Raw genomic sequence first — 11,345 nt, forward strand, 5'->3', positions numbered from 1 at the left:
TTTCTGGAGTCAGAAACATACAAGCCTCATTTTGTATTTTTTCCTGTCCCAACTGTAGAATCAGCCATTTCTCCAAGAAATCTGGTTTCTTTTCCTGGAGCATGGCAATAAAAACTAAGATCTGGGTGCTAGCTTTGCTCCTTATCACTGAGGTATATTATTCTAGGTCCTCTGAGCAGAAATAATTTAGAAATATATCTGTACACACACACACACACACACACACACACACACCATATACTCATACAGATACTTCTGTTTCTAGTGCAACACTATGGCTGACTCTTCCCTTGCTTGTATTTTCTCTTTTTACCATGAGAAACTTAACTCTCATTAGCCACAGTGCATTTATACATTTATTTAATCACAGATTGTACAACATTTCAGAATCAATAACTCATACTCATTTAAAAAACAAATATAATAACTAGTGCACAATATTTTCACACAACTCATCTTTTGCCTCAGTATATTTAATCAAAATACTGTTTCCTAAACTGACTTAGATCAGTTCTTTTATTTCTTTTAGTGTGGTTTTATTATTTGTTTGTAATACAGTTAGGTGAATTTGTTATTATATGGGTTTTATTTTAAGTTCCACCCTTTGCCTAGATGCTTTTTAGTTTTATGTGGGTGAAACATACAGTTTAAAAACATTTTTTTGCACCTTGGTTGAAGAGGAATTCAATGGTGAATTCATCTAGTATTTATATGGCACTGTTTTTCACATTTTGATATATTTTGAGTTTATTCTTACATACTAGAGGCCCAGTGCACAAAATCCATGCACTGGAGTGGGATGTCCCATAGCCAAGCCTGCATCCTCTCCAATCTGGGATCCCTCTCACAATCCAGGACTGCTGGCTCCCAAACACTCGCCTGCCTGCCTGCCTGCCTGATTGCCCCTAACCCAGGGGTGGGCAAACTTTTTGACTTGAGGGCCACAATGGGTTCTTAAACTGGACCCGAGGGCCGGAACAAAAGTATGGATGGAGTGTTTGTGTGAACTAATATAAATTCAAAGTAAACATCATTACATAAAAGGGTACGGTCTTTTTTTTTTTTTAGTTTTATTCATTTCAAACGGGCCGGATCCGGCCCGCGGGCCGTAGTTTGCCCACGGCTGCCCTAACCACTTCTGCCTGCCAGCCCGGTCACCCCCTAACCACTCCCCTGCCAGCCTGATTGACGCCTAACTGCTCCCCTGCTGGCCTGGTTACCTCCACTGCCCTCCCCTGCCAGCCATCTTGTGGTCTTGTGATGACACAGGATGGCCATCTTGTGATGACATGGGGGTGGCCATCTTGTGACCACATGAGGGTGGCCATCTTGTGTGAGGGCATGATGGCCAATTTGCATATTAGCTCTTTATTATATAGGATGGTATAAGGAATGGATCTATTTTTATGTGTTTCTACATGGCTACTCCATGTCATTATTTTAAAAATTATCTTTACCAAGTGATTTTAGCTACTACTTTTATTACATAGTAAATTTACTTATATCCTTGAGTTTACTTCTGGGTTTTTGTTCTGTTCTGTTGGTCTATTTGTCTTCTTATGTGCCAGTTCAATAGTGTTAAATACAGAGACTTTATAGTATGTTTTAATGTCTGTCAGTTTTTTCTCAGTGTTTTTCTGAGCAGTATTTCATGTTTGTCATTCCATATGAACTCTAGTATCAACTTGTTTAAGTCCATTTTAAAAAGCACCAACATAGAATTTTAATTTAAGTATGAAGTCTATTGGGAGACAAACTTTAGCTTAAATATTTTAACATATTTTTCCAAAGACAGAACCTATTACATTCTTATTGGTAGAGATGTTCAAACACTGATAGCCCGGACTAGTGCTTCTCAAACTTTAATGTGCATATGGACTTCCGGAGGATCTTGTTTTATTTAATCACCATGGCAGAGGTGGAAGAATTCATCAGTCCCTGGAACTCCTGGGCATAGTCCATCCAAAGTCCCACAATTAATACTGGGAAGAAGTCAATATGACATAAATATTAACAAACATAAATATGCATATTTTAACCTTGTTTTAAGCAACTGAGTATTTATTCAAATAAATAATAGTTATACAATGTTCTTGTGAATAACTTTCCCCTTTATTTGAAACCTATCAGACCTTGAATCCTATAGGAAAAGCAAAGGATTTGAAGAAAACCACTTGACATAAAGTATGGTGATAAAAACACATGAGCTTTGGAATCAGAAAACTGCTTTTCAGTCAAGGTTTTGCCACTTTCTGAGCAACATTGGGCAATGCCCTTACCCTATGCAAACTCCATGTACTTATCTACCAAATGTGGGTAACCATAGAATCTACTTTCTAAGGCTATTTTGAGGACTCAATGAGATAATGTCTGGAAGCCACTTGGAGTACTCCATAAGTGGTTGCTATTATTGCTGGAAGTTCATGCTCATTTAGAGATAGACCAAGTGCACAATGCTTTCCCCTTCAGGTTTCTCCTTAGGCATGTTTGACAAGGCCCTATTATCTATGAAGGTTTCAATTTATTGCCTTCTCAGGAAGTCTTGATTGACCAGCCATGGGCTCTATCAAAATCAGAGGAGCTGGTTTCCACTAGAACTCCCCAGACACAGATAGCTTTAAAGGCCAAAGCTTTGTGTTTAGTGCATTTAGATCTTTAACATTCTTTATTTAACAGAGGAGCATGTTGAATACATAATTTTTTTCTAGACTTTTATTGAGCAGATTTTTAAGCAGGAAGAAAATCTTATCTTTCTTATGATTTTTCAGACATTGGTTATAACAAAATATTTGTGAGCTAGTTAAGAATACCAACTATTTTATTTTATTTAACACCAACTATTTTAAAAGGGTATTGCATATCATAGCTTTAGATTATGTCATTAAATTGTTCCAGTTTCCACTCTCTATTTTATGAACTCTTATACATGATGCATGTTAGCCTCAAAGAAAACCCAAACATCTAGCTTATTGGGGAAGGCAAACAAGGAGTAACACATACACACACACACAGACACACACCAAACACACACACACACACACACACACACACACACATACCTAAGAGAGACAATTGAGTTCTATATGGCATAATCACTTAGGTATATATCCACAACAGAATAATAGGAATGAATATAGTAAAGGCTTGATAAAGGTTTATTAAAATAATGACTAGAAGAATTAGTTAATTACTGAATTGGGTAAATATAAGAGTATGAAAAATTTCCATATATGTGAGTATACAACCATATGCTACATATCTTCTAAGATCTCCTTAATTATCACAATTACATAATATTTTGAGATTATTTAATAAAGCCCCTCACCCTTTTAACATAAATACCATTGCTGTTTTAAGCAGATAGGGGTTAATAAAGGATTCTACCAGATATTTCTTTTCCTACAGGGGTAGCAGATGTACACAAGGAATCAGTTACTTAATCCCCCTAATCACCCACTTCTTCCCTCCCTCTTCATTCTTTGCTTAGAAACTTCAACATTCCCCAGTGTGCTAATAGCTGACCCTGGAAACTGGCAGAAACCAAAACCTTCTCTTGAAAGCAGCAGGCTCCATATGGTTGCTTCAAGCATGGAGGGTGACCCTGCCAAGTCCCCTGCAAAGGGATTTTACCGAGCAGAGAGACAAATGTGTCCCTTTAAATGTTAGTCATTGAGCCAGAGAGAAGAATCCGCCTTCCTGATGAAAGACAGTTAAAGTACTTTTCAGCCTCTGATCTGCAGCCTATAGGAAGTTTTGTACAATGGCGGCTCAATGCCAAGCATTAAAAATAAATGCTCTCATCAGATGATTAGCCCTAAAAGTCTTCCCTCAAAAAATGATAGAGCTGTCAGTTACAATCGAACATACATATGCATATTTGAAAACAGGGAGACCAAGAATAACTTTGCGTAGATGAAACCAGCACTATTCTACATGTGTGTGAGGGTAACAGAGGCTATGACATAGCATATGAAGTCAATGGTGGAGTTGTTATTATTTATACATGAGTAAAGATTACAAATGCAAGCCCCAGCTCAGATCTCTCACCCCCTGGATCTGTGAAACCTGTCACTCAGTCTCCTGCGGTGTGTCTTCCTGTCTCGGAGCCATTGGACCACCTGCTGCCAAGACTCTCATCTACTGCATCGCCCGAAGGCCTCGATGATAACAGCATTGATTCCAATGTACATCTAATTACTTCTCATAATCTATTCATTTCACAATAGTGTAGTGAAACATCTGTCACATCATAAACTCTTTAGTAGCCTTATCAAACCACCAAAACACACTCGGCTGCCAGTTGGCAGCGTCCTCGGTTTCCCGTTTATTAATATGATGCAAACATTTCCAGGGTTTTTTTTGCAGCTTTAGATGAATTTCCCCAATGACCAGTGAAGCAGAACTGGGAGAAAGGCAGTTTAAATGTCTGTGCCTTACCTATTGAGGGGCAAATCCCGGTGTCACACAGAAATCAGTTAAAATAGCACTCTTTCCTTGGAGGGATCATCTCTAAATAAAGTTCTTTCATTCATAACAGTGAAAGGCAGGCCCCCTTCCTTGGCTTCCATGTGGCTGATTAATTTACTAAAATAAGCCATGGAGACATTATTGCCCGTAAATAGGATATTGCACAGGAAAGCCCCTTACCTTCATCTGTTTTACTTTACCTTTGGGGAAATTATGCTCTTTTCTTTTTCTCTTCATTTTAATTTTCTCTCTTCACCCTTTTTCTTCCTCCCAATTCCCTTTTGTCTCCAGTAGAAAATCTAGTAAAGAGATCTATCATGTTGATTAGCAAATGCTGCCTCCTAATCAGTGCTCACATCTATGCAATGTTCTAGGTACAATACTGATCCAGCATCTTCTGCAGAAGGTATCAATCACCAGACACTGACTGCCAGTGAACTTACTTCTGCTCATCCTTTGAGACCCAGTTGAACATCACCTGCTTAGGCAACTTTCCCAGGGAAAATTACTCAAACTTCTCTTTATACCTTCATAACAGCTCAACAACTCTACTCATGCACTTAACATGATGATTGAGAATCACTGATGTGCATGTCTGACTTTTTCTAGATGATAAAACTCTCAAGGGTAAAGATGATGACTTTTTCAGGTTTGTATCCCATGAAACTTTCTGGGTGCCTGATACCCCAGATGATGTCAAATAGATGTAGAAGACTTTCTAGTTCACTTAAGAGAATTTAAAAACTGCAGAGCCCTATCTGGTTTGGCTCAGTGGATAGAGCCTCAGCCTGCGGACTGAGAGTCCCGGGTTCAATTCCAGTCAAGGACATGTACCTCAGTGCAGGCTCCTCCTTGGCCCTGGCTCTGGTTGGGGCTCATGCAGAAGACAGCCAATCGATGTGTTTCTCTCACATTGCTATTTCTCTCTGTCTTTCCCCCTCCCTTCCCCTCTCTCTAAATATCAATGGGAGAATGTTGATGATAAAAAACAAACAAACAAAAAAAAAACAAAACAAAACAAACACAAAAAAACTGCAGAGATCCAAGACTCCTTTACATTTATTTTGAACAACATAAGTTTACTCTCTGTATTCCACTCTAGTAATAACAGCCAATGCTTACATGTGCCAGGCATGCTCTAAGTACTTCACATGTCTCAGCCCATTTCATCCTCACAGCATCCTATGAGGAAGGTATTATTATGACCCACATTTTAGGATCAAGAAATTGAGGTGCAGAGAGACTGAGTAGCTTGCCCAAGGTCACACACTGGAAAATGGTGAGGCTCAGTGGTCTGGCTCCAGAGTCCCTGCTCTTAATTCTTACACTATATCACCTCTTCCATAGCTACACTGTCCTGTTAACTGCAGGTGTTCTCACATCATCTGATCGGTAACCCTTTTTTGAGCAATTCTAAAAGGTCCACAGAGAGAGAAGGCCTATTTCCCAAACTGTCCGTAGGACACATGTGTGGCCCTCTTCTTCCATATGGCATTTTGCCAAGAGGACTCAGCACTGCTTTCGATATTACAAGATGGGCCATTTCCCATGTCTGTAGAGAGAACTTGAGCTCTCTTCCATATTTACAGTATAGGTTTGAGTAAATCATATAAACTCTTTTAAACAACACTTTTTAAAACATGTGTTTTTTTTGTTGTTGTTCTTTTGTTTTTGGTTTTTTGTTTTTGGTTGTTGTTTTTTACTTTACATAGATGTTAGAATATTCTTTAGATATATTCCTGGAATTCATCCGAATATAAGTTTATTTCCTATAAAATGTTAGATAGAGATAGCATAAATATGTGTGACCATTATTATTCTGGATTGTAGTTAGTGCTAATGACCCAGAGATAAAAGGCTCTGTATCATATTACAGATCCCCCAAGATAACAATTCTGAGTCCCCAAGGGTAAAGACTGAAGAGAAATCAACTCTTTGTTTCTATTGTCTCTCCATATGATGTGGACCTTATAGCTGCTTGTATCAAAATTTTTAAAAATCATTTAATTGACAGGCTAGATCTGCACATTAGCATATTCTAACATAGTATATCACCCTATGAACTATAACCTGGCCTATTCCAAAAATCATAAATCCTGGAAGGACCAGGTGTGAGCATGGCAGCAGAATGAATAAAAGCGTGCTCTTACAGCACATCAGAGAGTAAATGGATTCTACATTTTTACTATCTTAAACCATACATTTCTGGTAATAATATACAGGAACTAGATTTCAGGCATTCTTTTGATCTTCTTTCCAGGAGTTATCACTCCAAATTTCTCTCCACCAGCTAGATTCTGGCAAGAATAAAAAGGAAGCTCTTCATCCTTTTATGCTTTCAACAAAATATTTGATTATCCCCTACTATGTGTCAAGCTTGTTCTAGATACTGGAGATATTGTAGCTCTTAGGGCTTGGGAAAAGAATGGATAATGATAGGTTGTACATTGTAATCATGATTGTTGTTTTAACCATCACATCAATTATTTTATGTTACAAAGTGAAAAGATATTAACTTAGAACACGTTCAAATGTATTGTTGCTATGTGAAAACTATTGCAAAGAAAATCTCCATTTTATCTATATCAATTTGAGAAGAAATAATTGTTATTTTATCTATAAACTATAATACATACATTTTGTTGAATGTTCGCCTTTTCTATGCTTCATTCAGGGTTGAAAGGGGGAAAAATGAAGGCGAGAAGGGGAGAAAAGCAAATGAACATTTATTAAGTGACAAAATTGTTCTAAGTGCTTTTACATCCAGAATCTAATACATGCCCTTCATGTCATCTCTTAAAATGTGCTGGATCGCCCAACTATTTCTTCTGCCACAAGGTTTATGGTGTATCAATGACAGTGTGTAGTCCTTTCTTATTCTATAACTTAAAAACACCTTGGCCTGGCCAGCATGGCTCAGTGGTTGAGCGCCAACCTCTGAACCAGGAGGTCATAGTTCGATTCCTGGTCAGGACACATGCCTGGGTTATGGGCTCAATCTCCAGTGGAGGTTGTGCAGGAGGCAGCTGATCAATGATTCTCTCTCTTCATTGATGTTTCTATATAAAGCTGACACTAGACATGTATTCCCCCAATGGACTTGAGAGCCATAGTTTCCCCTAGAGGCTGGCTCACCAGTCAAGTACAAGAACTGACATTTTATCATTTTCACCAATGAGATGTTTTTCTGGGCTCCATCCCCTGTTCCCTCTAACTTCTTTTCATGCAGGTCTTTCACTCCATTCTGTTGGAGCTTCATTTCATTGTTATTAATTCTAGAGTTGAATGGATTCTACATTTTTACTATCTTAAACCATACATTTCTGAAGTACCCAAAGGACTTAATTTGAAGCTATTTCCACTTTAAAGCAGTCTCAAGGAATGGGATCTAATGGCAGAACTATGCACGGCCCTGGGATAAACTTATTTTTCATGAACATAATTGTTATTTATTGAACAGTGTGTAGATCATTGCTTTAATATTCAATGACCCCTAACTTGGGGAAATGGTTTCCAGACATTAATTTTCCTTTAGTCTAAGAGCGATCACCTCCACTACACTCTTTCCACTGACCAGTGTCTGCTGAGAATCATGAGGAAGTTCTTCCTTCCTTCATGCATTCAAGCATTAATTAATTAGCATTTACTATGTGCCAGACACTGTTTTAGGCACTGAGGGTAAGGTAGTTAATAAGATAGACAATAAGAGCCCTGCCTTTGTGGAACATTACTACTAATAGAGGAAGATATAAAAGAAACAAGAAAACTAATAAATAATTTCAGGTACTGATAAGTGTTGTGATTTTTTATATATATATATATATATATATATATATATATATATATATATATATATACACACACACACATATATATAGTGATATATATAGTGATATATATAGTGATATATATATATATATATATATATATATATATATATATACACACACACACACACACACACACACACACATATATATCCTCTCTATATATATATATTTGGGTGTCCCAAAAATGCATAACTCAACTTTGAAAATGAAATGTATTTTAATAAATACTGCCTTTATAATAATTAAAATGTGTGTATACATTTTGGGCCAACACCCTATTTTTAGGAGAAGTGAAAAGGAATAACTAGAGAAGGCTACTTTCAATAAGACCTATCTGTGGAGGTAATATTTGAGAAGAAACAACTAGGCAAGAACCTGGAAAAGAAATTTCCAAACAGAAAGAGCTATATATGCTAAAGCCCTGAGGGGAGGGAAGAGCAAGCTTGTTCAAGACACAAAGACAAAAGTGAACAACATACAAATAAGATCTGAGAGGTAAGTAGAAAACAGATCAAGGGAATATGAATTTTATTCTCTGTGATAGTAAACAACTGGAGAGTTTTTAAGCAGAGATAGCTAATATGATTTACAGTTTAAAAAGTCATTGCAGCCACTCTAAAAAGTGATCTGCAGGGGACAAGAGTGGTGCATATTGAAAAGTTAGTGGTGGTCCAGGCAAGACATGGTGGCCACCTGAGCTAGAGTGGTGGCATTAGAGATGGAATGTAATAGGCTAATTTAGGGTATATTTTGATGGTGGGAGATTTGCTGATAGGTGGGATGCTAAGCGGGAGAAAGGAAGTAGTTGAGTATGACAATAACCCTAGTAAGGATATGAAGGGACGTTACTGGTGGGTCTGAAGAATACCTTAGGCAAGACACATTCCTGGATGAGGCCTTTCTTCTCTGAGCTTGTACAGTGCACAGTTCATTATTCCATGACTGGCACTTATCCTGTGGTGTGGTGATAACACCTATTTCTCCCACTTGGCTTAGAGTTCCCAGAAAATAAGGACCATGTCTTATTTGTCTTCACATAATAATTGAGTTAATGAAAGAATGGAGAAAATTTACCTCTATCTCCCAGATAAGTTTGTCTTTCTTCTCTTCAGGCTATTACACAGCATATGAGTTTGCTCCTGTGTGATACAGAATGATGTACACATCTTGCTCACCTGGGAGGTTTCAAATATAAATTGCTCCCACATATAGAAGAAGCTGGGCCACAAAGAACTGTGTTCTTTCTTACCACCTACTTTCTCACAACACTCCAAGCAAGAAGTCTTTGCTCAGCTTGTATTCTCAGTGATGTTTCTGCTTTTGATTGGAAATGAAGGCAACAAAGAGCTGATAATAGACATTTTTATACAGAAAGAGTCTGCAAAGCAATTAGCACAGACCTGGCTCATAGTAGGTGTTTAAAAAAATAGGAACTATTATTATTTAAAGAATGATCATCACTAGCTCCGATTCAATACTGCTTTCCGATTTTAATATTTTAAAGTTGTTGGTCCATTTTTCTAATACATCCTACTGAGAAGAAACCTTCATAGTATGGATTTAATATGATTAAAAAGGTAGGCCAGATAGTATGGCCAGAGAATACAGCAACAGAGAGTTAGTCATAAACACAGGACATGATTCATTGTTCTGCCCTTCACTGAGCACTCACCATGTGGCAGATGCCCTGCTGTGTTGCAAAAATAGATGAGTCTGACATACTTCTTGCCCTCGGGAGTCTCCCAATCTAGGAAGATAAGAAGAAATGTAATCAAATAAGTATAATACAAAATGACACTAATTGCATATACCAGAAAAAGATCCAGAAAAGGCTGTGGTCAATTATGTCTTATGGTGGGTGATGGGAGGAGAATAGATCAGGAGAAGCTACACAAAGACGGTGAAATTTGAGAAGGATTTTGAAATATGACCAAGGGGTCAAGCATGGGTAGGGCAGTCTGGCCAGAGGGAAACAGCATATGTCATCAATGTATTTGAGAGACACTTAGGCCAATGTTCCCACAGACTATACTAATGTTGCTACTTTTATTACCAAGATAGAATTTGATTTCCATTCAGTAATGAAGATTGGAGTAACAACACTAATAAATGAGATTTTACTAAAATATTTTCAACAGAGTGCTCCTTGTGCTGTATTTTATGAGATCTTATAGGAAAATTAATTCTCTATCAAAAAATGGGTAAATACTAGATTTAATAAAATTAAACAGCTTTCTCAAATGCAGTACCACTTAGAGCTCTTAGGCTATGTGACTAGCTTAGAGGAAGAAATAGTATGCAGTGTTTTCAAACATATTTGGCCATAGAATTATTTTTTCCACTGATCCTCTAGGGATAATGTTCTGAAGAACAGACTTTTAAAAGACAATAGAACCAAGCAAGCTGCTCACATATTATTTAACCTCTAGCCTCTTTGAGCCTCAGTGTGGTTCTCTGAAAAATAGATCTGGTACTACTTTCCTCCAACTTTCTTCACACAGTTGCCATAACCATCATTTGCTCCATGACTGAACCAAGGAAAGAGGCCAGGTGCCACTTCCTCCATCAGATGGGCAGGCTAGGCCTGTGTATTAGTTTGTTAGGACTGTCATAACAAAGTATCGCACACTGGGTTTCTTAAGCAACAGAAATGCATTTTCTCACTTTTCCAGAGGATAGAAGCCCAAGATCAAGGTGTTGGCATAGTTGGTTTCTTTTGAGGCCTCTCTCCTTGACTTGTAGATGGCCACCTTCTCCCTGTGTCTTGGCCTTCCTTCATACATGTATGTGTCCTAATATCTTCCTATAAAGACACCATTAATATTGAATTAAGGCCTAACCCAAAGACCTCATTTTAACACAATCAGTCACATTCTCAGTCATATTCTGAAGTATGGGGGGGGGGTATATGTCAACATATGAATTGGAGGGGGGAGGGACACCATTAAGCCTATAATAGTCTGGTCCACAAGTGCGCAGAAGTCTAAACTCAAGATCTCCAATTACTCAAAGTTGATCAGTTCTAATCAAATGTACATAAGAAGGGCT

Source organism: Myotis daubentonii, chromosome 2, assembly GCF_963259705.1.
Source record: "Myotis daubentonii chromosome 2, mMyoDau2.1, whole genome shotgun sequence".
NCBI classification, from domain to species: Eukaryota; Metazoa; Chordata; class Mammalia; order Chiroptera; family Vespertilionidae; genus Myotis; species Myotis daubentonii.